Raw genomic sequence first — 24,094 nt, forward strand, 5'->3', positions numbered from 1 at the left:
CTTACAAGAAAGAAAGATGTTTTCTCTCTAACCTGGAAATGGTACAGCAACAGAGTCCACTGAGTGGTGGCTAATGTGCACTTTGCATCCAACCAAAGTTGGCTGTAAATGCCCTTATTCTTTTAACAGTGTGCACATTCCACCTATGACAACTCCAGTGCATGGTAGCCTTAACTGTTTAGCTCCCATCTTAAAACATTTGAAATTCTCACCAGAAAGTTAAGCACTTTCTGAAAATATACATCTAAGATCATGCCAAACAGCTTCTTTTAATGTAACATAGCCAGGTGCTAATTTAATTTCATTCAAGAAATTAGGAGAGGTAATAGGTTCTGGCACCAAATAGTTTCATGAAAACATTGTAAAGCCACTAGAGAATTTGCTACCTCTCAAAGCCATTGATATCTGAGCTATGTCTTTATAAACAGGGCACAAATATTTACTGCTGTGGTTTACAAGATAAGGGCTAATAATTTAATATTTAAAAGACTTTTAACTACAGTAATCAGAAATCCAGTGTAACCCCACTGAGTGCTTCATGTTAAGGGAGCTTTGAAAGGTTGGCCCTATAAGTATTTGAATACCAGTGTATTTGCTAGTTTTGAAAAGAACCCACTTCATTTAACTTTTAGCAGCAATGAAAGATCACAGTGTTTGCAGTATATATAGTGCCAACTGCCACTTTTGGACATATAGTCATGTTAAGTATTAAAAAATATTTGGAACTCATTTGTACTAAGATGTACAAAGCAGCATTCAAGTGAGGATGCAGGTTCATAACTACATTTCAGTTGATTTGAAGTTTTCTGAAAGAAGAGTTAAGACTTAGATTAAGAAGGGGCTACAGAAATTTATATAAAGGTCATGCCATAGTGAGTTCCAAAAAATAGAAGAAGATAGAAGACTTTTTAGTCTTGTACATTATGAATTGTATTTGTACATCATATGATATTTTTGGTATGTATTTAAAATTGATTCTTAGTTGAATGCCTGCTGGTTCCTAATGACTGTGGACACGCCATTATAACATTTGCCTAGCTTTACAGCAAAATTTGAAGCATACACCCAATTTAGAAATTGGTAAATATGGGATGGAAACTACTTTTGCCCCCTAGAACGCCACTAATTAGCCACTTATTACATATCACCACAGAGAATTGTTACATCATTTATTTTAGTGTACGTTGTAATTATTTTTTATTCTTATCTGTTCAGATATAAACTAAAAATGAATATATTCCACTTAATTTGGTATAAAATTGTTGCTTTTTTTTCCTTGGGGGAAAATTTAAAAGAAGAAAAGGTTGTGTTTGTCTCCTGCATTGAAAGGTTAAAAAAAAGTATTTATTATATTTTTTGCAGATGTTTCCATAAAATTCTCATAATCTTTTTGTAAAGAATGATGAAGAAATGGATTAAAGATTTTTAATATTTGAAAAGGTAAATAGAAATAACTTATTTGTAATATATTTCAGTTTATTTATTGGTGTTCCCTTAATGTTCTGATGTGCACTATCACTTTAATTTAAATTTTATCTTTGTGAATTTGTTTCTTTTTTTAAAAAAAATGTTTAAATGCATATTTTAAATAACAACTGGAATGTAAATCACTGGCCTACCTGCATTCCCAAATGTGATTTTAAAAGTGTTTTTGGTTTGGAAAAAAAGGAACAAAATTGAAAGCCTTTAGACGAAGGGGTGGAGTGCATTTTTATGGCTTTATGAATTGGTTTTTCATAGGATTATCTATCTAGTTTGTGTGTAGACAGAAAAATGTAAATAGACGAATGTTTCCCATAATGTAAAAAAAAGAGCAAATTAATAAAATAATTAATGCACTGCTTGTAAGAGCTGTGGGTTTTCAATGCAAATTCACAATCCCATAACTGTAAAAATGATTCATTTTATGTGGTCAAGTATAAAAGCATAACTACCAGAGTGCTACTGTTAAGTATTCAGAGGTTTAGATTCTGATCTTCCGAAGACTTTGCATGAGTAACTCAACTCACAGGAAGAATCCCACTGAACTCACTGGAAATATTTGCATGAATAAAGTTACTCACATATGTAAGTGTTACCAGGCTCAAGGCCTGGCTCCTTAGAAATATTTTCAAAGGCAAAGCTACATGGGGCTAAGCCCCACAAAGACAACAGAAGTTCTGCTATTGACTTCAGTGAAGTGATGACAAGCCCTATTTTTATTTTTCACCACACCGGGTCCCTTCATGCTGTAATTACCTTCACTTGTGGCTGAAAACATGTTGAGACAAATTGGCATAAGCAAGTACAGCTGAATTCCTTTCTGTGGAATTCTGTCCACCTACACCAGAATGAACTTTGTCCAGTATATGTGACAAAGATATTCTGTAATTCTTAAAGCAATGCCCATCTGAATTCTAAGCCTATCATCTGTATTTCATAACACTACAAATGAATGCCAACATTATAAAATAAATCAGGCTGTGGAGCCAGTACACTGCTATCTCAATATAATGCCACCCAATATAACACGAATTCAGATATAACGCGGTAAAGCAGTGCTCCGGGGGTGGGGGGAGGGCTGCGCACTCCGGTGGATCAAAGCAAGTTCAATATAACATGGTTTCACCTATAACATGGTAGGATTATTTGGCTCCCAAGGACAACGTTATATCGAGGTAGAGGTGTGTATTGAGGATAATTATTTTAATTTCATGTCTGTACTCCACAATGTACCATACCTTATACTAGTTAAGCCAATTATATTTTAATTTGTCACCCTCAGACGGTATAACCACACTAACCTCTTGTGTTCTATAAGAGACAGTGTCTAAGCACAGGAAGACTACAGTGGAGGTTTGTGTCAATGATGTGATAGATGGGGACCCATTGTTAAAGCTTTACCACCCATCAGATGGAGAGAATTTCCCTTTCTTTGACAGAATTCAGTCCCCTCTGGATACAGCTAAACTGTCTCTACTAGAAGTAATATCCCTGAGGTTCATTAAAATCCTTCTGAAGTAGACTTTTTTGCATTCAAAATGGCCCAGAATGCACCAAATAGCAGATATTTTCAAACTGTTTTCCAGAGGGAGAATGTACAGATCCCTTCTGCAAGGTCTTTATTTCCACCCCACCCTCATGATTAATCAAGGTGAATACAATCTGTGCTAGCAATACACTTGGCCTATTTTTCAAGACCAAATTATGATTACTTCCTGCAAGCGTGACTTAATATCAGGTTATTTGCCAAGCATTGTTGGTTTGTGCTTAACTGTTTGGAACGGTCACACTTTTCACTCAGAAGAAAAGTGACACATGCAATCAAGGCAAACTCCTGTAGTTTTTGTGTTTTATGAGTAATTGGGCACTGTGGCATGCTATAAATAGGAACAGTGTTGGGTGAAAACTGGCACCTGTAGCTTCCTTGTATATTGTAACTAAGCTTGGTGGTGTTCAATCAACACAATACAGCCTCCTGTTCTTCCTCTTCAAGATATTTGAAAGAATAGTGACAATGTAACAACCCCTGGCAAAGAGCAGATTATCTTAACTGGCACACTAAGTCATGGGTTAATGCAGCTGTTCATCTAGTCAATAAAAATGCATCTTTGCTAGGAAAATCTTTGCTTCACGTGCTACACAAATAGAGCTAGGCTCACCAGCATGTCATGAGAAGGTTGTGTTTCAAAAAATTAACATTTCCCCAAATACCAGTACCCACATTAAAAAGACTGTGTGTGTGTGTTTTGCATCAATAAAAAATCTGTCCTTCCATGCACCTGCAGGTGACACAAACACATTCTCTCTCTCAATCTCTCTCTCTCTCTCTTTTTAAGATGCTTTTGTGCTGACAGAGGTGGCTTCCCAGTTCCCTTCTGTGTTCTTGCTCGGATATTGTGTATAGCAAAAAGGTAGATGCTATTATTTTATTCTGTAGGATTTGTTTGCATTTCAGATGCTAATCATGATGTGATTGGCATGTTCAGTGGACAGTCAGACTTTCCCACGCGTAAGACTGATCTTCATTCAACAGCCTCTCACTAGTACAAATTAATATAGCAGGTCTTGTATTTCTCTGTGAGACACATGTACAGTCTGCGCAAAGACAAAGAAACCAAGGAAAGGAACGGGGCTTCCTGGTAATTGTTTTTCATGGTTCTCTTCATTGATCCAGTAACAATATAATCATAGAAATTAGAGACAGAAAAGCTTTATTAGGTCATTGTGTTAATCCCTCTGCCAATGCAAGATTGTTATCTATTGTGCTGCTGTATCAGGTAAATCCTGACTTCAGTGAGTTAGCTCCACCCAGCAAAACCAGGTGGGAAAATTGAGCTGCGGCACTGACATAAGCTGCTCTGTGTGACTCTTAGTGAGGCCTCCATCTTCTCACCCAGGAGGGAACAATCCCCATGGCTGGGTGCCTTTTTAATCCAAACAGAAAGGAAGCAATTATTGGCTTTGCCGGCTCCACTGAGAGAGAAATATCTGAGAGTTTTAGAGCCTCTCGAGGATTCAAACAATACAGCCTCTCAGAGCTTCTAATGGGGGCTGCCATTCTGTGGACGGTACATTTGAGAACTCAAATAGGGAAAGGAATGGGCCTTGAGCGGAAGAAAAAGGATCAGGCCAGAATGTGAAAAATAGGCTGAGTGTATCATATGTAAAACCACACAAAGTAAGAAAGGTCACTTGGAGAAAATCTTTGCTGAGGTAAAAACCCATTTTGGGGCTCATAACAGTATAACAACGGGGACTGAATGTTAAATACTTAATAAGGAGGAACTCCTTTTACAGTCTGTCTTCACATATTATAGCTTGCTATACAATAACTTATTTTAACTAGGGAAGTATTAACTTGACCAGTTCCTTCTCTCATTGAACTCTGGAGAGAGACCTGGAAGGGGTCCTGTATCAATATTTTGGCTTTGAAATAATGTGCCCTGCATTTTACAATGTTATTGTTACTGGGGCTCAGAAAGGCTGCCTGAGGTAACTGCATGAGAATGTGATCATTCTTGAACTACTGCAGCTCTTGTAATACAGCTGAAACCATTCCTTTTTTATTTTATAAAACCTAGGCAAACAAATGAAATAAAGCTTTTAAAAGCCCAGTGCATGGTGGAGGGTTTAGACCATTCATAAAGTTCTTCTCTAACACACTGTAACCGAGTACACAACAATGCCTGGGATATCTTAGGTAGAAAAGTTTTCCACCTTTTAGAAAACAGTATTGAGTCATTTGTTAATCTGTAGACAATAATGGCAAGTGATTGCCCAGCTTCATGTATCCTAGATTTACAGTAGTTGATATGCCCGAGGATGGGATGCCTGATCCCGCTATTGAATAATTGACATTGGATGGGGAAACTGGTACCAGCGATGGGCCATAAATTATATACCGAAGAGGTATGATGCAACAAGGCCCGGTTGCATGGCTGGCACCAGGAGAGAAATGGCCACCTGACATGGCAGGAAGTGATTCCACTGGTATGAACAGCTGAAGCAGAGATCTTCCAAGGACAGATTTAGGAAGGGAGCAGCGTAGTGATAGGGGAAGAGAGAGACACTGGAAGGCAGAGAATGGATAACAACAGCACTATTAAGTTTGGCACTGGAGAATTGCGTCAATTTCATTTGTGACCCAACTGTTTGTCACCACTGGTCTATAACCACAGCTGAAGGCAGGTAGCCCTGAAGCTCCTTGAGCCTTGTACGCAGGGATGGAACTTTCTGTTTCAGCCATTTTTCAATAACTTGTTTCTTTGCCATCAAAAATAGTTTTTAAACATGCTGCTTTACTGAAGAAATTTCAGCTTCCCAAAACATCAATGCCAGTGTAATGCTTATAGTATTGTTGGTTGATTGATGATGTGCCTTTTGCGAGCCTCAAAGTGCATCAGAAATGCTGAGCACCCAAAAATCCCCTTCAAGTCAATGGGAGCTGCAAACGTTCAGCATGTTTGCAAATCTGTGTAGGCTTCTACTACACAGAGAGTTCATCACACCCTACTGAAGTGCAGCTGCCGTTGGGATGGAATGTGGCGGCTGTTAAACACAAGTAACAGTACACTCCAGTTTTAGGCCAAGAAGAGAAGAATAGTGCTGGAGCCAACCAAAACTGTAGCAGAGATTCAGGTAGACCAGTGGTTCTCAACCTATTTACCATTGTGGTCCACACATGCAGCTCTCTGTGTGTTACGTGGGTCTCATCCACACAATATATATACTATAGGTATGGCCCTGAGGATGTCACATGGGCCACAACTATGTGCTGATTGGGCTGCTGGTGGCCCACGGGCCATGGGTTGAGAACCACTGAGGTAGACAGAATGGGTCTCATTCACATCTCATACCAGTTTTAATCCAGTTTCACTCCAATATTTGACTTTAATGAAGTTACTCCTACTATACACTACTGTAAGAGAAAGGAGAACTCTTGTGTGATTACCATTTTGATTTTGCTATAACGATGATGCATATTAGCTCCTCCAATGGAAGAGGTGCATTCATCAATTTCCAAGTGAACCAGAAACGCTTTTTTACAGTACCTGCATTTCAGGCCACAATCATATGCAAGGGAACAAGGTCACTGTCCTTATTCTCCACTTAGTAAATAGCTTGGAGATCAAAAATGTAAAACCAAGTGGTTTGTGTCATTCATTGCTTGTATCACTCCAAAAGACTCTAATTACAATTTAATATTTCTCTAATCTAATATGTCAGCTGACAAAGCAACTTCCTTTAGTTTACATCTTTCTTTGTAAAAGCCTCATGACCAACAGCAGTGATGTCTGCAGAAATGTATGTACAGCTAGGAACTCTGCCATACGCTAGCAAACCACTTTGCACTTCAGACAGATGAAAAATGCAATGTGCGTGAATAGTGATGTTACTGATTTTTTTTATTGTTTGTCATTAGTTTCTCCCAGCGGGAGCTCGAGTAGGCACTAGACACTGTATATTTGGCTGTACCTGTGCCAAAATAAAAATAACAACAAAAAATTTTCAGTGACAAAGGGATGAACTTTTAAAATAAAATGGCTGTCAAAATGTAGATGACATTTGTCATTAGATTTTAATAATTGCAAAGTATATTTTGATCATAAACCTGTGCTTGTGTCAATTTGAAGATGAGCAGTAAAGGTTTCAAACTGAAAATTTTAGAGTTATGTGCTGAATACTCCAATCAATAGGGCACGTAAGTTAAAATTAATGGGCAGTGGCCTCATGCCATGAATGGTAAACATGATCTGAAGAGCCAGCATCCACCTGAGGGCACAAAACAGGTGCCACACAGCTAATGTGCCAAGTATTGGACTTTCCTAATGCAATCATTGCTACAAAACTAGCTAGTCCCACTAACATCCAGCTAATCAACAACTGAGATTCTGCTATTTCAGAACCTCCCTTTATGTCCCCTTTCCTGTTCACATACCAGTGAGCCATGGCAACAGAAAACCTACATGTCTTAGCCTGTGTCCTCTAGTCATGCTAATTCAGAAATTGCTGCAAGTGCAGCACTGACTATACACCTCCAGGTAGCAATAATTCAACACAGGTGGGACCAGAAATTACTGATCCCAAATGAGGCTGTTATAGCATAGGTCCTGCTCCAAATGCCCTCTTTTGGTTGCAGAATACTTGGAACGTTCTGTAGCATCTTATGCAGCTAATTTATGCATGCCTTCCTCTCTTGGTACCATCTAGTTCTGATGAGTTTATTCCTAGCAATATTTAGCGACAGCATCTGAAATCCAGTCACTCCTTTATGAGCGTGATAAAACGAATATGACCAGACCAGGGTCTTAACATAATCAAAACTTTCTTTCATCACACTGATGCATTAGTGCCCCAGAACATTATTTTCAACAGTACAGAATTAAAATTCCACAGTATTCCATGCAAGCAAACGTGGAATTAAAAACAAACTTTAAATAGTGTATGTGGGAAGTGTTGTACCAATTATACTAGACCAGTAAAAACCAGCAGGATCTTATTAAAGGGGACAAGACAAAGATGCCACATTTATTATGATAACAATTTATGACTAATAACTAATATCTTAATTCTTATACACACACATTATACCTAATACCTATACACACACACATTCACACCCACATTCATCAGGTATCCTGCAGCTGCTGCATAGTTACCAGTCCTGAAGATAGCTTAAGTTCATGGCTTGATTTTGCAGCTTGGGTTCGTAGCTTGTGGCAGCTAACTGGCCGGGAAAGCTGGGCACAAGGCTGAGCTGGATCTCTGTTGGGCAGGCACCGATGTTCTTCCATGTTGGCAGCAGAATGTTACCCAGAGTCTCTCATCTCACCCTTCTTTTTTTATAGGCTTTTAGTTTGGATTCAAAATCTATAGGTCTTGCTGTGTCACACTGTCTCTGGGTTTAGATTGATCACCCATCAATTGCAGGCCTGACTTTCAGCCTTGGACCTGGCTTTGATCTTCCTTCTGTTGTTCTGTTGTTCTTTTCTTTTTAGGGTGGATGCTTCTTACTTTGTTTAGGGCTGTTGTCTAGTCTTCAGCTGTTGGTATTTGAACTTTATCTCATCAGGACAGGCTGGGGCTGGAGGTTGATTCCATCAGTCATACATACCTCATTCACACATCTAAACTAAACTAATAAGATTACAGCAGGGTTTGCAAAAATGAAGGTTGGAGGAAGCTTTTACAAAATGGAGTGAGTGTTTTAAAATGGGGTTTGAATTACAATATGGAACAGAAGTTACAGTGTAGGCAAGTGTAGTGAATGGTGAACAGAAGTTACATTAATAAAGTGAACAATTGAAAACAATTTCATTTATCAGTTCTACAGAAGTATTTTACAGTAGCACTCAAAAGGCCCAACTAGGCTAGGAGCCATGTTGTGCTACACACTGCAAAGTATTGCTGGTTCATTGTCCTGAAGCATTTACAAATAGTCCTTTACCCAATTTAACATGGCTGTGCTTGGAGGAGATATTTATCTATGTACGCGTTTGAGGGGCAGGATGGTCTAGTGCAGTGATCCCAAAACTTTTCAGGGTCTGGGCACTTCCGGGGAGGTTGGGGGAAAGGGTTGGGGATTTGGACAGGAATAAGAGGCACTGAAGCTGAGGCCACAGCTGGAAGTGGGGCAGAGGTGGAGGCCCAGCCACAGGTCGAGGCCAGGAGTCAGGCTCAGTGCAAGCAGCCAGGGCAGAGAACGGAGCCTTGGATGTGGGGACAGGAGCGGTGCTGGGTTGTGCTCCTCCCCCATGGGGGCTGGCCTGGGCCCCAGCCATGCCCACCCCCCAGGAGGGTGCACCCCCACAGTTTGGGGACTGCTGATCTAGTGGTTAGGCCACTAACTTAGGACACAGGTGGCCACAAGGCAATTCCCTGCTCTGCCACAAACTTCCTGTACAATTTTGGGTAAGTCACTTAGCCCCCGACCTGAGTTCTCCATGTGTAATAGTGGGATAGTAATAGCTCCTACCGCACAGGTAAAGATATATCTATTAAAGTGTGTGAAGTGCTTTAAGATCTACTGATGCAAAAAGTCCTATAAGAGCTGCATATTATTATTTGCAGTCCCAGTAATTATTCCTCTTTAACATATTACTAGTCTAGCACTAACAGTGTGCTAGACACTAAAGGATATGTCTACACTATGAAATTAGGGTGATTTAATAGAAGTCAATTTTTTAGAAATCGATTTGATACAGTTGATTGTGTGTGTTTCCACTAACAGCATTAAGTCGGCAGTGTGCGTCCACAGTACCGAGGCTAGCGTCGACTTCCAGAGTGTTGTACTGTGGTAGCTATCCCACAGTTCCCACAGTCTCTGCCACCCATTGGAATTCTGGGTTGAGCTTCCAGTGCCTGATGGGGCAAAAACATTGTCACAGGTGGTTCTGGGTACATGTCGTCAGGCCCCCCTCCCTCTGTGAAAGCAATGGCAAAAATTAGTTTCTTGCCTTTTTTCCTGGGTTACCCGTGCAGACGACATACCACAGCAAGTATGGAGCCCGCTCAGCTCACTGTCACCATATGTCTCCTGGGTGCTGCTGGCAGACATGGTTAGGGTTACCAGACATCCTGATATTTCACACTCCATTTTGTTTTGTTTTGTTTTTTTTTCCCTCCGGCAGGGGGGCCCCCTCTCCAATGTGTCCCAATATTTTCTTCCTCTCATCTGGTCACCCTAGACGCGGTACTGCAGTGCTACACAGCAGCATCCCTTTGCCTTGCCTTATGGATGGCAGCCGGTGCAAATACGACTGCCAACCATCGTCATTGTCCTGTGGGTGCTCCTGGCCAGCCTCAGTGAGGTTGGGTGGAGGAGCCTGGACAAAAATGGGAATGATTCCAGGTCATTCAAGTTTCAGCTAATGGAGATTCAATACTGCCTGGAATATCATGCGAGCTGGAGGCTTCTGCCTCAGGCTGCTCTCCCAGTCGGCAGCACCACGCGGTCGCACCTACCTCATGCTCCCATGGCCCATTAAGCCTGGACAGTAGTAAGGAGCAGTTCAACTATAGACTGAGCAAATGCGTAATGGTGGTAGAATGTGCCTTTGGATGTTTAAAAGCACACTGGGGCAGTTTACTAACTCGGTTAGACCTTAGCAAAACCAATAGTCCCATCGTTATTACTGCTTGCTGTGTGCTCCACAATATCTGTGAGAGTAAGGGGGAGACATTTATGGCAGGGTGGGAGGTTGAGGCAAATCGCCTGGCTGCTGATAATGCGCAGCCAGACACCAGGGTGGTTAGAAGAGCACAGCAGGGTTCACTGGGCATCAGAGAAGCTTTGAAACCCAGTTTCACGACTGGTCAGGCTATGGTGTGAAAGTTCTGTTTGTTTCTCCTTTATGAACCCCCCCCCCCCCGCTTGGTTCACTCTACTTCCCTGTAAGTCAAGCACCTTCCCCTCCCACCCTTTGATCTCCACTTGCAGAGGCAATAAAATCGTCATTTCAAATTCATGCATTCTTTATTAATTCATCACACAAATGGGGGGATAACTGCCAAGGTAGCCCAGGAGGGGTGGGGGAGGAGGGAAGCACAGAGGTGGGGTTGTTGTAGGGGCACCTGCTAGAATGGCATGCAGCTCATCATAGAAGCGGCATGTCTGGGGCTCTGACCCAGAGCGGCCATTTGCCTCTCTGGTTCTTTGGTAGGCTTCATGTGGCACTGCTGGAGGGTCCCTGTTATAACCTCTGTCCTTCATGTCCTTGGAGATTTTTTTCAAATATTCCGGCATTTCGTCTTTTGGAACAGAGCTCCGATAGCACGGATTCATCTCCCCATATAGCAATCAGCTCCAGTACCTCCCGTTCGGTCCATGCTGGAGCTCTTTTGTGATTCTGGGACTCTATGGTCACCTGTGCTGATCAGCTCTCCACACTGGCCAAACAGGAAATGAAATTCTAAATTTCATGGGGCTTTTCCTGTCTACCTGACCAGTGCATCTGAGTTGAGAGCGCTGTCCAGAGCGGTCACAATGGAGCACTCTGGGATAGCTCCCAGAGGCTAATACCGTCAAATTGTGTCCACGCTACCCCAAATTCGACCCAGCAGGGTCGATTTCAGCGCTAATCCCTTCATCGGGGAGGAGTACAGAAATCAATTTTAAGAGCCCTTTAAGTCGACAAAAATGTCTTCGTTGTGTGGATGGGTGCAGGGTTGAATCAATCTAACGCTGCTAAATTCAACATAAACTCGTAGTGTAGACCAGGGCTTACAGAGCGGTATAAAGACAAAGTTCTATGCATGAACAAATTTACAATCTAAATAAAATGTCTATCTATATGGTAACAATCTTGAGCTAGTCCTTTGGCAGAGGCTGTGGGCAAACAACAATATCTTACAACGTCAAGTGAAGCACTACTGACCAAAAATTATTTTGCTAGTCCAGAACAAGGACATTGTACAATTTAAGGAGGCTAAACCTGGCTGTTCCTCCATTAATGGAAGGGACTAATTCCTAAACAGCCCTACTAGTGAGGCAGGCATAGTTAGTAGCTGCTGAGAAAGCTAAAAGTGGGACTCAGGTGAGTTAATGCTTTTAGATATATTACACATGCAGGCAGTATAGGAACCTGAGGCGACATTTATGGCCCATGGCCAAGTTGCTGAGTGTAAGCAGAATCTGAGAGCCCCACTGAAGGTGTGAGTGTTTGTAAAGGGAATGACAATTTCTACAGCTGTGAGTGGCTGTGGTTACGTACATGTTGGATCCCCTCCAGCTGGGGAGAAAACATTTGCAGTGATATCTGGGCACCACATTGCCCATCTGAACACTGCCATAGATCAGCTAAACACAACGGTTTCAAAGTTCAAACACAACGTTGCAAAAGACTTGTTTTTCCCAAGTGTGCGCCTAAGATTTATATACTGTCACCTCCGCTGGCAACAAAAGCTGTTTACTGGTTTTGAAAAGCTATGTAATTTGAGCTCAAGGAGTAGTAAGATGATTACAACATCCCCGCATTCAGCAGTGTTTGGTGGTTTGCTGTATCTTTGTTCTTGATCTCTGGGAGCTCAGGTTTGTTTTAAAAAGGAGGGGGTTGGGGGGTTAAAAGGGTGAGTTTTCCACATGGAGGTGAGCTAAGTTTATTAAAGCAGGGGCACATGTAAAAAAAGAAACCCCACAAAACTAGGTACAGTATGTGCCTATGATTTCTATGAACCAAAAGCCAGACTCTGACTCAGGAGACTTTCCACATCTGACAGATCTCCTGCTGCTCTTTACAGGAAAGAACAAACCTTTTAATTACTGCTGTTTGTACAGCACACCAGACACTTTTCTGTACCACAACAAGTAGTTCTGGCTGCAAACGCTGCTGTGCCCTCTCCACACACAGTAATATGATGATTCGTATCCCTATTTGCAAAAGTGCTGCTGAGGACATGAAGCGGCAACTACAGACAATTTCCCAAGGTCTGGTTAATGTTTCAGCCCCTAACCATCGCGGCGTGTACTTTGATCTTACACACAGCACATTATTGGTTATAGGTTTGTTTCCACCACTTCCCTTTAGGGAAACCAGAGAGGAGGGATCTCATCCAAAAGTGCTGATCTCTGCCAGCTTTGTCCTTCATGGATAACCAAAAACATTGCAATGTTGTCAAACACAGACATAACTCTGATTTCTATATACACACTTTGGTATCTTTACACAGGAGAGACGAGTGAGGCACAGCTGAAAATTTGGAATATAGTTTCATTGTCAGCATATGACAATGCAAAGATCTTGTTTCTTTTGTAGTGAAAAAGCTCTGTGCCAGACTTGTTTTAGTTATTACGTTTTTAATTACTGTGGTATAGCACAGACGGTAGTAATGTATATCAGACATAGATTAATGATTAACAGGGAAATTTAAAAAAACCAGAAGAACAAAGAAAAACCTGTACTCTGTTTAGTGGCTGCTTCTATGTATAATGAATGGTGTCTACATTTCTGCATAGTCCAGGCAGGTAACAAATAATTAGCTAATGAAGGATCCATAGGATCAACCAACAATGTATCCCTCAGGCACAAAAGGGCTGGGAAGAGGCATTATGACTAAATGAGTAAGAATGTATTCTGGTTAGCACTGGTCTTCTAACAAGATTCATAAGGTGGTTAAAATGCAAATTAAAAAAAAAATGAACAGTCCAGTGTCATGCACATGGGTTTGTACACCAAATAACTTATTTTTTCCCAGGTTTAGTGCTAACTGGAGCTGTGCTTGAGATGTAGAGTAACTACAGTTTTGAATACAGCAGTGGCCACATTGACCATTATAAACCCAACCCCAACCGCCACATTTTTAACAGTCTTACTTTTAAAACACTGGCGGAAGCGAAAGCTCATACCTCTCAGGGGACCTAAAGCTCTCTGACCTGGGTCTGTGCTGCTAGGGTGTTGTTGCTGAGCTGCTGCTCTCTTTCAGTCTTCCATGCAGCCTTGGCAGCTCTCAAGGTTCTCAGTGAAATTGTTTCGTCTGTTACCATCACATCCACCCACCCAACTGCAAAAATCTCCAAATGTCAAAAGTCATGGGGATTTAAACACGAACATGAAACCGGCAATGCATGTGACTCCCAGGACAAAAAATGCAGCCAAAGGGCCAAAATGCGCACGCCTTACTCTGGGAGCAATCCCACTGCAGTCAATTGAATTACTCCTGTCGGTGCTCACCAACCTGAGTAATGGTTGCACAATTGGACTGTGAATCATTATGGTCATCAGCATTAAGAAAAATAACAGAAACTGGAACTCAGTAACAATTTTATCATCTTTGCTATAATATGAAAATCCAAACCATTTAGCTGCAAGGTATTAGTACGTGGTTTCAAGAATTGATATTACCTATTTACTTTTGGACTAGAGGATTTTTGTCACTTTTGATATATATACATTTGCTTAAATGTATAGTAATTCAGATCAGCAGTGTGGTAATGAGACTTTAAATGATCAAGGTCAGGTTACAATGGTAGCATAATAGCTCATTTTTACATGTACCATATATACTCATTCATTAGCCCGTTCATTTATAAGCTGACCCCCCCAGGATGGTTAGGTAAAATTAGGAAAAACTGTATGATCCTTTCATAAGCCAACCCTATATTTCAGGGGTTGACAAACTTTGGCTCTTGACCCATTAGGGAAAGCCTCTAGTGGGCCTGGACCTTTTGTTTACCTGGAGCATTCACAGGCACAGAGCCCCTCAGCTCCCAGTGGCCGCAGTTCGTGGCTCGCATTGGCTGGGAACGGCAAACCGCAGCCACAGGGAGCTGAGGAGCTCTATGCCTGCAGATGCTCCGGGTAAACAAAACAAGACAATGTATTAGCTATTCAATGAGTCCATAGAGTTTAAAATAATCAAATTTTGGTGTAGACCTCGTTTATAAGCCGACCTCCCCCCGCCCTTTGATGCGTCACTTTTTTATCAAAACTATTTGACTAATGAATGAGTTTATACGGTAAGTTTTTTTCATGCAACTGCTAAGTGTTGCCTGACTTTGACATTTCTTAGGGATATAAATTTAAATGAGCAGTACAGTTAACTAAGCAATTTTTCTTGGATAGAGTATTTAATTTGTTTACATTTTAATTTTTTAATAAAGCTACTTAAAAATGCGCCTCCCCACCAAACACATACACAGACATTGTATTGGTATCCCTATTGGCCTGGGCAGTTAGCCAATATTGGGGTCTTGCTAGTTGCTACCACTAGAAGGCAAAATTGATGATGGAGTCAAGTATCTTTGATGCAGTCCTGTTTACAAAGATTGTGCAAAGTCTTGTTTCCCTGAACTCGGGAGGAATCCAACAAACAGGAGCTAGTTTCTTTACTCAGCTCTCCAGCGCCCTTACAGCCAGCACTCAAAGAGCTATCTCTAGGCTTTTCTCAGGAACACACACTCAGTGCTTGTTCACTCTGTGTTTGGCTTTTTGGTCCTTCTTGGTGTCTATTGCTGGGATCTTTTGCCTGCTTTGCTTTCTCTCTCTCTCTCTCTCTCGAAAGAACTATCCAACCAATCCCCTCTCCCACAGAGTTCAATTTCTTGAGCAGTCTCACATATGCCCTTTTTTTGTGTGGTGACATGCCTATCGTCAGAGTGGAGGTCGCTATTGCTTCATAAAGGAGTTTACCTCTTTCTTATAGCTATCTTAAATGAAGGGCGGCAGTTACACCCATCAGCTTCAATGACATGTCTCCCAATCCACAACAGCTTTTATTGATGCAGTAATTAGTGGCTGTAGTTTAAAGGACTGAAACGCACAAGGTAAGTCCCTCAGGTTAATTTTTATCATTAAGTGTGCCTGTTAAAATGTTTATTTTCCACCTGGATGAGATATAAGAGGGCCTTCCCTAGCAATTGCAAAAAGTAAGCAATGCACCAAGGGCTAAATTTCTGCTGGTGCTCTAGTATGGAAATGACCCATGTTTGATTCCAAGGCTGCACCTACGCTAGGAGGCTATTTCAGCAAAGTTCAAAGCTAGACTTAGTCCTGGTCTACTCTTAAAAGTTAGGTTAAATAATTCACAGCCCTGAGCACCATAGTTAAGCTGACCTAACCTCCAATGTAGACATGGCTAAAGAGATGGAAGACTTCTTCCACTGACATGGTTACCACCTCTGAGGGAGGTGGATTACCCCTACATTGACAGAAAAAATCCTTCCATTGCTTTACTATAGCTATACTACTGTAGTGACCAATACTACAGTTTAGGCAGGCAACTCATCTGGTATTAAACTGGACAGTCCAGCTTTTCAAGAGACAGAATCAGATGTCCAGTATTGGACAGGGAAGCCATTTTGAAACATATGCTTCCAGTCCCTCAGCAGGCAATCCCGTGTCATCCAATCACAGCAGGCAATAGCCTTGACTGGCAGGTAACAGCACAGAAGCTGGCCAAGGAGAATGCTCAAGGTTGCCAAAGAAAACGGCATCTGGCCTAAAGGGATCTTTTTCAAAAAGCTGGGTGGAGAAGGAACACTGACCAATGAAAATAGGAAGAGGGCAGTTTTGGGGGAGCTTGGCCAATAGGTGTGAGGCAGGGCAGAACTCAGGAGTAGAGCTAATCAGTGTTTTGTGGGCAGTACCTGACAGCAGCACTGGCCAATGGGTGACAGATGTGCAGTGTAGGGGAGCCAGTAGCTGAAGGCGGAAGACGACATAGCTCAGAAATACAGAGGAGGCTAAGGAGTTTTGTGTGTGTGTGTGTGTGTGTGTGTGTGTGTGTGTGTGTGTGTGTGTGTGTGTGTGTGAGGTCGTCCTGGCAGTCCCATGCTGTTCCAGAAGTACTGGAATGTCTGGTATTCCAGGAATGCATAGGTGGCCACCCTATGGTAGCATGGACATTACTTCAGACCAGGTCTAAACTAACAAGTTAGATCAACCGAGCTGTGTCATTCACGGATGTGAAAAATCCTCTCCCCTGTGGTTTACACAGCGCTAATTTGACAGAAGAATTCTTCTGTCCATCTAGATTGATCTTCTTAGCATATGCACAAGGTGCCTTAGATGGCACATGACCAGGATTCTTCACCAAATTTGGTCCCCTGGTTGGATCATTAGCTTCCCCGGCCCCAGGTCGGGTGCTGATGGGGAGTGCGACATGGATGCTAATAACGGTGCCAGGAAAACCCTTCCTGTTGCTGTAGTGTGTATCTACAGTGCTGCTTCTGTGCCACTGTAGCAATCATAGGCGCTGACTCTGTGAGTGCTCTGGAGCTCAAGCACCCACCGAAATAAAACAGTGGGTGCTCAGCAGCACCCGCAGGGCTGGATTAAACTTTTGTAGACCCCCGCTGCCCAGACTGTGGCCTCACCCCATTCGGCTGCTTCCTCTGAAGGCCTGCCCTCCACTCCACCCTGAGGCTCTCCCCAACTCAGGGCTTGTCTACATCAGAAAGTTGCAGCGCTGGTGAGGGAGTTACAGCGCTGCAACTTTGAAGGTGTACACATCTGCAGGGCACCACCAGCGCTGCAACTCCCTGTTTGCAGCGCTGGCCGTACTCCCGTTTTGTCTCGGGTGTAGAGGATCCAGCGCTGGTGATCCAGCGCTGGTAATCCAATGTAGACACTTACCAGCGCTTTTCTTGACCTCCGTGGAAGGAGGAAGCCTCTGGTAATCAAGCTGGTCTCCTTTCCCGGTTTGCTCTCTCGTTCCCGGAGCCCAGAGCAAGCAGGTCTCCTTCCCTGCGGTTTGCTGGGTGGCTCCGGGAACGCGAGAGCAAACCGCGGCGAAGCGGGTCTCCTTTCCCGGTTTGCTCTCTCGTTCCCGGAGCCCAGAGCAAGCAGGTCTCCTTCCCTGCGGTTTGCTGGGTGGCTCCGGGAACGAGAGAGCAAACCGCGGCGAAGCGGGTCTCCTTTCCCGGTTTGCTCTCTCGTTCCCGGAGCCCAGAGCAAGCAGGTCTCCTTCCCTGCGGTTTGCTGGGTGGCTCCGGGAACGCGAGAGCAAACCGCGGCGAAGCGGGTCTCCTTTCCCGATTTGCTCTCTCGTTCCCGGAGCCCAGAGCAAGCAGATCTCCTTCCCTGCGGTTTGCTGGGTGGCTCCGGGAACGAGAGAGCAAACCGCGGCGAAGCGGGTCTCCTTTCCCGGTTTGCTCTCTCGTTCCCGGAGCCCAGAGCAAGCAGGTCTCCTTCCCTGCGGTTTGCTGGGTGGCTCCGGGAACGCGAGAGCAAACCGCGGCGAAGCGGGTCTCCTTTCCCGATTTGCTCTCTCGTTCCCGGAGCCCAGAGCAAGCAGATCTCCTTCCCTGCGGTTTGCTGGGTGGCTCCGGGAACGAGAGAGCAAACCGCGGCGAAGCGGGTCTCCTTTCCCGGTTTGCTCTCTCGTTCCCGGAGCCCAGAGCAAGCAGGTCTCCTTCCCTGCGGTTTGCTGGGTGGCTCCGGGAACGAGAGAGCAAACCGCGGCGAAGCGGGTCTCCTTTCCCGGTTTGCTCTCTCGTTCCCGGAGCCCAGAGCAAGCAGGTCTCCTTCCCTGCGGTTTGCTGGGTGGCTCCGGGAACGAGAGAGCAAACCGCGGCGAAGCGGGTCTCCTTTCCCGGTTTGCTCTCGCGTTCCCGGAACCCCCCTTGAAGCCGCCCAACAGCGCTGCAGTGTGGCCACATCTAACACCACTTGCAGCGCTGGTTGCTGTAAGTGTGGCCACTCTGCAGCGCTGGCCCTATACAGCTGTACTAATACAGCTGTAACAACCAGCGCTGCAAAACTTTAGATGTAGACATGGCCTCAGCCTCTTCCCCGAGGTCCCAACTGCCACTTGCCCAGGAGCAGAGAGGAGCACTCACCGGTTAAAAACAAAAGTCAGCACCTGTGGTTAGCAGTTTATGTGTAGTCTCATTTCCCAGGCCAGCTGAAAAGGCTACAGAAGTAATTAGTCCCTAGGTGAAGAGAGTGCCTCCAATTGCTCAACAGCAACCCCACTGCCCATTTAAGAAGCAGTGCTAATGAGCTTTGAAAGGAAGCTCTTACAGTCTTTGTCAGCTCAATGGCATGGTGGGGGTGTAGTGCTGGGAATAAAAGGAGATTCTCAAGGGAAGTGAGAGAGATGCTGAGCTCTGTTCCTCAGGAATTTAAACAAGAATAGTCTGAATCACCCTAGTGTTGTTTTGTGCCCCGAGAAACTCTCTCAGGGAATCACTAAGGGAGCCTGACACACTCTAACGTACTAGTTGAAAAATCCCTTGTTACCAGAGCCATCTTTTTGTCCTTGTAGAGAATCTTAGCTTTCATTTAAATAAATAAATAAATGAAGAAGTTTCTAGCCCTTTTCATGCTAAAGCTAGCTTTGAAAATTGATGCAAAGTGATTGCAAAGACTAAAAGAAATATCCAGCAAGAGGGGCCAAAATGCCCCTTCTCCCCACTTCCATAAATGTTATGTATTTAAATTAGTGAGTTACTGGTTGTGGAGCAGCCAAAAGAATCATCTCTCTAACCAGGGTCGGTGCAACCATTTAGGCGACCACACTGGGATTTGGGGGGGCGACATTTTCTTGGGCAGCGACCACGGCGGTCAGATCTTCGGCCGTCCTGGTCACCACCAGCATTTAGGTGGAGGGAGTTGGAGGAAGGGAGCGCAGGGAGGGTCGCCTGCAGCAAGTAAGGGGGAGGGGATGGCACACAGGGGAACTCCCTGCCCCAGCTCACCCCGCCCCACCTCCTCCCCGAGCACGCCGTGGCTGCTTCACGTCTCCTGCCTCCCAGGCTTGCGATGGTGTGCTCTGGGTGCTCGTGCACAGAGCAGGGGTGAGCTGGGGCTGGGGGGGGGGGGCTGCCTCAGGGTGGAGGGTGGGGAGATGCCGCAAGGAGGACATCTCAGAGTGGAGGGAGGTAGCTGCTGCGGGGCGGGGCTCAGGGCGGGACACGGGGGCACACAAGGTGAAAGTTTTGCCTAGGGTACGAAACATCCTTGCACCGGCCCTGTTTCTAATCCATCCCTTCAGCTGGTTCTGTGCAGCCATGATATGACAATGGGACAGAGGGGACTATTACAAAAGGGGCGTAGAAGCACAGCTGTTTTGCAGCCCACTCTAAAGCGGGCAGATTTTGCTTAACATTTACAGCATGCTCTGAGTGCAGTGACTCTTGCAGCTGCTGCAAGAGACCTCGCTTCTTGTCTTCCCTCACCAAAGAACTCTAGGCACATGTATTAATGTAAACACGGCCAGGAACAAGAACAAACCAAGGGACAGATTTGAAGTGGCAGGCCACAGCTTTACCAAACTTAACACAAGGTGGGGGCTACCTGCCCTGTCACCCATGCCTTCTAGGTATTTTTAGTGGTTCCAGTGGGGGTTCCGAGTCTTCTACCATATAATCCATACTTTGAGGTAGACTCATCTCAGCCTACCACTAGGATTCAGCTTGCTCTTTGAGTCCTGCCACCCCATGAGGGTACTAAAAGCAGGGCCTGCAAAGGCCACAAGCTCTTGCCCTGCCCCATGAGCATAAGGCCCACCAGTAATATCCCAGGGCTTTTACTTTCCTTTGAATTGCACTGCAAACCGGCCACAAGTTGCAATGAACTAACATCTTTACCAAGTACTATCACTAATTATTAATCCTGTTCTCATAGACTCATAGACTTGGAAGGTCAGAAGGGACCATTATGATCATCTAGTCTGACCTCCTGCACAATGCAGGCCACAGAATCTCACCCACCCAACTCCTGTAACAAACCTGTGTCTGAGCCATTCAAGTCCTCAAATCATGGTTTAAAGACTTCAAGGTGCAGAGACTCTTCCAGCAGAGAATGTTCCCATTTAACTTCACTGCATCTCCAAGACACTGAAAGAAAAGCAGAAAAACTCCCTTGGCTGCTGCCAATTTGACCTATACATTCCTTCCTCACCCCAAAACAGGCGATCGGTCAAACCTGCAGCCTCTTCAAAACACAGCTCCATCTAAGGCTACCAGCACAGGATGGGACAGCTGGGACTGTGCAAAAAGAGGCTCCCTGTGTCCCCAAGCCAGGCTAGGGTTTAAATTAAAGAAAGGAGCTGCCAAGGAGTCAATCAGCTCCATTCCTCCCCAAGCTAGCCAGTGAGGGGCACTCCTGCGTCCCCTTCGTGTATTGGTCTCCTCCCCTCGTTTAACTGGGGCTGTCCCAATCACCACCAGCCCGGCTCTTCAAGTTTCCCATTGGTTGAGGTGGGTGGGTAGCATTTTCCACACCAACCACTGCCACGCCAGTAGCACATGCACTACATGGAGCAAGATGCCATTGCATTGAGTAGGAAGTCTTGTATCTATTGCAGCTACTGCAGCTGGAGTCTGCATGCTCACCCAACCTCAGTCCAGAGCCCAAAGAACCCTGGGCCCCCTCTCCAGGGGAGGGGAGAAGCTGGGCCTTCTCCCTGAGCTGGAGGGGGTGGAAGGGGATCTTCACAAGTCAAAGGAGGCCTACCCACTTACTTAAAAAACCAAAGGGGACTTATTTCCTGACTGTCCACCAATGGGGATGCACTCCCTGTCTAACCAAGGCCAGCCATTGCATCATAGTCCATCTACTGCCACTGTAGTTGCTGCTCTTCTGAGGAACTGCGAAGAGTAGCGGCTCTCTAGGGAGGAGCTCATGAAGGCGAAGTACAGTGGGTCAAGAGGGACTGGGCTGAAGAAGGTAGTGAAAGGATTGCTAGATCTGTCAGTAGGAAGAGTGTGGGGATTGGGATGGAATAAATGGATTTTTCTGATAGTGGTGAAGTATTTTACTGATCATATGTTGCATGTATAACTATGGAACTTTTTGAGGGAGCCCTTTGTTAAAATTAGGCAGCACATCGCTCAGAACACCTCAGCTGAATGAAAACTGGCTGTAGTTAAAATGAACCATGAATAACAGCAGCACCTACCTGCTGACATCAGTAGCGTTAACTTGAACTAACCTTTTAGTCAAGCTTGGCACTGGAATTTCTACTGCATACCTTATTTGGGACAGTTAATATGTCTGGTGCAAATCACAACAGAATAAAAAATTGGCATGCAGTTCAGCAGTCCAGATGAATAATTTTTTTAGTGAAACCAACGATGCCACAAACCAGTTTTTAAACAGTTGACTGATCAAAATAAAAGTCGGCAGTTTTTTAGTGCATTTTTACCAGTCCTAGCCCTTCTTAATGTGTTTGCTTTTAAACTGTTCCTTGTTGTAACACCAAAGCAGAAGTTAGAAAAAGGCCACACATGTTGGAGGAGGGATAGCTTAGTGGTTTGAGCATTGGCCTGCTAAACCTAAGGTTGTGAATTCAATCCCTGAGAGGGCCATCTGGGGATTGGCCCTGCTTTGAGCAGGGGGTTAGACTAGATGATCTCCTGAGGTCCCTTCCAACGCTAATAATTTATGATACTCATGTACAGTATAATCACCTTTCATACAATATGGACACTAGGTTGTTTATGTTTGCTTTCTAGCAAAGTAGGGATTGGCTGTTTTTTGTTAGCGAGAACACAAGGATTAATGACTTTCAAAACAACACAAATATAGTCAAAATAAGAGCTAAACTAGTTAAAAAGACTACATGTAATATTACGTAAGCACTCTGAAATAAAACAGAAGAGAGACACAATAGGGGGAAGTATTCAACCACATGATTATATTAGGCATACAAAAGGAAAAAATAAGAGCTGCTTAACACAAGGTCAATCAGAACACTGTGGGCTAGAAAAGGAAGTGAAATAACAAGGACTGGCAAAATAGCTGAATGCTTACTCAATGAAATACAACAGTTGCCATCTTGACAGTGAATGTGTGTCTAGTATCTACAATCTCGAGAGCAGCCAGACAAATTTACAAAGCAAGTTGGAATGTGTCAAATAGAACTAATTTCTCCTAGCCTAGAAATAGATGGAATTCAACCATGCACTTTAATTATAATACTAATTAATATATATTGGTTGAAAAAAATCCAGGTTCTTGGAAATTACCATAAAGTTTTCCCTTCCCTCCCACAACTTTCAGAATGCTGAAGTCCTATACCCAACGCATTAAAGGTTCAGTCACCAAACAAACCAGGAACTAGTTTTGCATCTGTAACTTACAACAGAATGCTGCTACAAATGAGCAATGTGATGATCAAATGTTATGGTCCATAAGTCACATGAATCAAAGACTAATCACTGGTGAGGGGTCGTCCTCTAGTACCGCTCTCCTCACTTTGCGGTGATCATGCTTCCAAGGACTATATGTATGCATCATGACCCATATGAGCACAGTTCCCCATGTGGCTGCAGCCCCACCCGGGATGCTACAGATGCCCCTTTGCAGATATGAAGAGCCACTTGTGGGAGAGAAGTGGGGGCAAACTTGAAGGATATACATCATACCTTCCCCCCCCCCCACACGCCCCATCTTTAAATTCCAGGATTGTAAGTGCTTTAGGGAAGGGAGCACAGCTTCATAATTTTTATTACTATATGTATTGTGGCAGTGGAGTGGAGAACAGTGACCAGAGTGCTCACAGTGAAGCATTGTGGGGCACCACTTGGAGGCCAGTTAAATTGATGTAAGCAATGCAGTGTCTACACTGCTACTACATCAACCTAACTATGCTGAATTAAGTGCTAGGCCTCTCTTGGACGTGGAGTAATTCAGTCGACAGAGCAGGTGAGTTATGGCGGCAGAAGGGATCTGGTAGCATAGACACAGGATAGCTTATGTCACCCTGTGTAATTTAGACCAAGCCTGAGTTGCTTACATGTGCTATATGGCCAGATTCAGCCTATGTTTGTACTGGACTCCACTGACATAAACCCAGGGACAAGGTCCCACTGATGGAAAGCCTTTGGGCAATGATGGGGAGGTTGCAGTGGCCAAAAGCAGCATCAGCCTCCTTTGGAAAGGACCAGCCAAGGGGCAGAGGCAGCCCCAAAGGGATATGGGGGCATGGCCAGAACAGCCAGTGGATGCCCTAATTCAACTCATCTGTTCAGAAACCAATCGCTATGGGTCTCCTATGGAATCACTGAAAGAAACTTTACACATGTGAGTGGTCCCCTGTTCCCCAAGATAAGTGTGTGTGCCAGTATTTGCAGGATCTGGGTCTAAGTGTTTCTTTCTGGATGGAAACACTAAAGAAGGGTGGCAGCAACTCTGCCCACCCTCCGAGCATGGGATTAGCTGGTGAGACA

The 24,094-nt window shown here is 44.2% G+C and overlaps 1 long non-coding RNA gene across 1 annotated transcript; it reads right to left on the reverse strand.

Moving 5' to 3' along the window:
• Nucleotides 1-6,880: 6,880 nt before the first annotated feature.
• On the reverse strand, nucleotides 6,881-21,918 carry LOC127045746 (uncharacterized). Its single transcript, XR_007772812.1, has 3 exons — nucleotides 21,856-21,918; nucleotides 20,651-20,758; nucleotides 6,881-6,957 (listed from the first exon to the last, which is right to left on the reverse strand). It is a non-coding gene; the product is annotated as an uncharacterized LOC127045746 (long non-coding RNA).
• Between the last annotated feature and the right edge of the window lie 2,176 nt (nucleotides 21,919-24,094).

Source organism: Gopherus flavomarginatus, chromosome 2 (assembly GCF_025201925.1).
Source record: "Gopherus flavomarginatus isolate rGopFla2 chromosome 2, rGopFla2.mat.asm, whole genome shotgun sequence".
Classification (NCBI taxonomy): Eukaryota; Metazoa; Chordata; order Testudines; family Testudinidae; genus Gopherus; species Gopherus flavomarginatus.